This window comes from Schistocerca cancellata, chromosome 10 (genome assembly GCF_023864275.1).
Source record: "Schistocerca cancellata isolate TAMUIC-IGC-003103 chromosome 10, iqSchCanc2.1, whole genome shotgun sequence".
In the NCBI taxonomy this organism is placed as follows: Eukaryota; Metazoa; Arthropoda; class Insecta; order Orthoptera; family Acrididae; genus Schistocerca; species Schistocerca cancellata.
Window position 1 is genome coordinate 23,514,665 of NC_064635.1, and position 4,131 is coordinate 23,518,795.

Genomic DNA, 4,131 nt, shown 5'->3' on the forward strand with positions numbered 1-4,131 from the left:
TAAGTCAGGGTGTAGCGAAATTTATTACTTCTGACAAACTTTCAGTTTTCACACTACACGTGTCAACCTTCAGTTGCCACGCTTCTAGTGCTAATTATATGTGTAATAACCTTTCTTTTTCAGTTACTATAGTAATTGTCCTTAGGACTGGCGACCGTGATTTCCCCCAAATCTCAAATACCTAATTACCGCTAGTTAATTGTTAACGTAACGGCTGCACATTTACTTTCTTTATTAACTTTACCCCATTTCAAAATTAATTTCCACCAGTTTCATTAGCACATTTCCTTTCATTTAGATGTGACCCTTTCCTCCCTCTTTACCGACAGGTTAACTTCGGTGACGATTGCTTTTCCAAAACTCCCATTAGGTACACGCGGTTTCATTTTTCACTGTCATTAAGGTCGGTAAGTGAGGGGGAGGTTACAAAGTGATCTAAACACTACGGTTTATTAGCAGAACACTGAGAAAATGTAACGTACACCACGCTTGTCCGCCGTATTCTGGAGTATTACTGTGCGGTGTGGGATCCGCATCAGATGGGACTGACGGATGACATCGAAAAATTTCAAAGAAGGGCAGCCTGTTTCGAAGTTTGGCGAAATAGGGGACAGGATGTCATGGATATGATTCACGAATTGGCGTGACAATCAATTACAACAAGGGCAGTTTGGCTGCAGTAGGATCATTATCATGAAATTTCAATCACCAAATTTCTCCTCGGAGTGTCAAAATATTTTATTGGCACTCACCTGCATAGGGAGGAATGATAACTATAAAGCAATAAGAGAAATCAGAGCTCGCACGGAAAGATTTAAGTGTTCGTTTTTCCCGTGCGCTGTTCGAGAGTGTATCGGTAGAGAAGTAGCGCAAAGGTGGTTCGATGAACCCTCTGCCAGGCAAATAATTATGAATTGCGGAGTAATCATGTAGATGTAGATGTAGATCTGCACGGGACGTCAACCTCTGGTCTTGCAGCTCCTCGGCCTGAATAACACACCTTCTCTAGATTGTCGCACAGATGACAAAATGGTAGATATCGAAATAGACGACAGAGGGATAGAGAAACAATTAAAATCGCTCAAAAGAGGAAAGGCCTCTGGACCTGATGGGATACCAGTTCAATTTTACACAGAGTACGCGAAGGAACATGCCCCCCTTCTTGCAGCGGTGTACCGTAGGTCTCTAAGTGAGCGTAGCGTTCCAAAGGATTGGAAAAGGGCACAGGTCATCCCCGTTTTCAAGAAGGAACGTCGAACAGATGTGCAGAACTATAGACCTATATCTCTAACGTCGATCAGTTGTAGAATTTTGGAACACGTATTGTGTTCGAGTATAATGACTTTTGTGGAGACTAGAAATCTACTCTGTAGGAATCAGCATGGGTTTCGAAAAAGACGGTCATGTGAAACCCAGCTCGCGCTATTCGTCCACGAGACTCAGAGGGCCATAGACACGGGTTCACAGGTAGATGCCGTGTTTCTTGACTTCCGCAAGGCGTTCGATACAGTTCCCCACAGTCGTTTAATGAACAAAGTAAGAGCATATGGACTATCAGACCAATTGTGTGATTGGATTGATGAGTTCCTAGATAACAGGACGCAGCATGTCATTCTCAATGGAGAAAAGTCTTCCGAAGTAAGAGTGATTTCAGGTGTGCCGCAGGGGAGTGTCATAGGACCGTTGCTATTCACAATATACATAAATGACCTGGTGGATGACATCGGAAGTTCACTGAGGCTTTTTGCAGATGATGCTGTGGCGTATCGAGAGGTTGTAACAATGGAAAATTGTACTGAAATGCAAGAGGATCTGCAGCGAATTGACGCATGGTGCAGGTAATGGCAATTGAATCTCAATGTAGACAAGTGTAATGTGCTGCGAATACACAGAAAGATAGATCCTTTATCATTTAGCTACAAAATAACAGGTCAGCAAGTGGAAGCAGTTAATACCATAAATTATCTGGGAGTACGCATTAGGAGTGATTTAAAATGGAATGATCATATAATGTTGATCGTCGGTAAAGCAGATGCCAGACTGAGATTCATTGGAAGAATCCTAAGGAAATGCAATCCGAAAACAAAGGAAGTAGGTTACAGTACGCTTGTTCACCCACTGCTTGAATACTGCTCAGCAGTGTGGGATCCGTACCAGATAGGGTTGATAGAAGATATAGAGAAGATCCAACAGAGAGCAGCGCGCTTCGTTACAGGATCATTTAGTAATCGCGAAAGCGTTACGGAGATGATAGATAAACTCCAGTGGAAGACTTTGCAGGAGAGACGCTCAGTAGCTCGGTACGGGCTTTTGTCAAAAGTTTCGAGAATATACCTTCACCGAAGAGTCAAGCAGTATATTGCTCCCTCCTACGCATATCTCGCGAAGAGACCGTGAGGATAAAATCAGAGAGATTAGAGCCCACACAGAGGCATACCGACAATCCTTCTTTCCACGAACAATACGAGACTGGGATAGAAGGTAGAACCGATAGAGGTACTCAAGGTACCCTCCGCCACACACCGTCAGGTGGCTTGCGGAGTATGGATGTAGGTGTAGATGTATTCGCGCTGTCAGCCACTGCAGAAGTGACCATTTGTCTCAAGTCTGAACACACAGACACACACACACACACACACACACACACACACACACACAAACGAGCTGGAGCAATATGCATCTCCGATCTGCTCACTGCACCGAAAGCCCACAACGTTGACAGGGCGACTGGGCAGTCGGTCGGATCTCGTTAGCTGTGAGGAGAACGTCTCGATCTCGCCACGCAGGCCTATCTCGGACAACAGCAGTGGAACTGCGCCAGTACACGAGCGACGCCACCTAAGACCGCAGACTGTCGTGACAGCGGACTAATTTTTATTGCACGAGCGGAGTGACATAAAAGTTTGCAACGCCTCATGGTAGCACTCCCCCTCCGCTTGTTACCTCGACCCCCACTTACCGGCCCTCCAATGGCGAGCACTCGCGACTGACCGGCTCGGGGTGACGACCCAGAACGGATAAGTGAGAGCATTTGGGCAGACCCGGACATTTCTCGCTGTTTAGCTAGTGTTTACATATTTCTCCTCCTGCGTCGAGAGAGCGCCTGTGCTTGTCTCTCCACATGTACAGGGTTATTACAAATGATTGAAGCGATTTCATAAATTCACCGTAGATCCATTCATTGACATATGGTCACGACACACTACAGATACGTAGAAAAACTCATAAAGTTTTGTTCGGCTGAAGCCGCACTTCAGGTTTCTGCCGTCAGAGCGCGCGTGAGCGCTGTGAGAGAAAATGGCGACAGGAGCCGAGAAAGCGTATGTCGTGTTTGAAATGCACTCACATCAGTCAGTCATAACAGTGCAACGACACTTCAGGACGAAGTTCAACAAAGATCCACCAACTGCTAACTCCATTCGGCGGTTGTATGCGCAGTTTAAAGCTTCTGGATGCCTCTGTAAGGGGAAATCAACGGGTCGGCCTGCAGTGAGCGAAGAAACGGTTGAACGCGTGCGGGCAAGTTTCACGCGTAGCCCGCGGAAAATTGGCTCATGCCAGAACTGGAGACTGACAGCGCCGACTTCATCTTTCAACAGGATGGTGCTCCACCGCACTTCCATCATGATGTTCGGCATTTCTTTAACAGGAGAGTGGAAAACCGATGGATCGGTCGTGGTGGAGATCATGATCAGCAATTCGTGTCATGGCCTCCACGCTCTCCCGACTTAACCCCATGCGATTTCTTTCTGTGGGGTTATGTGAAAGATTCAGTGTTTAAACCTCCTCTACCAAGAAACGTGCCAGAACTGCGAGCTCGCATCAACGATGCTTTCGAACTCATTGATGGGGACATGCTGCGCCGAGTGTGGGAGGAACTTGATTATCGGCTTGATGTCTGCCGAATCACTAAAGGCGGACATATCGAACATTTGTGAATGTCTAAAAAAACTTTTTGAGTTTTTGTATGTGTGTGCAAAGCATTGTGAAAATATCTCAAATACTAAAGTTATTGTAGAGCTTGTGAAATCGCTTCAGTCATTTGTAATAACACTGTATATTGTATACGGGGTGAAAAGTATTTAAACCGACAAACTCTGGGAGGTTCTAGGGGACATCAAAGCAAATATT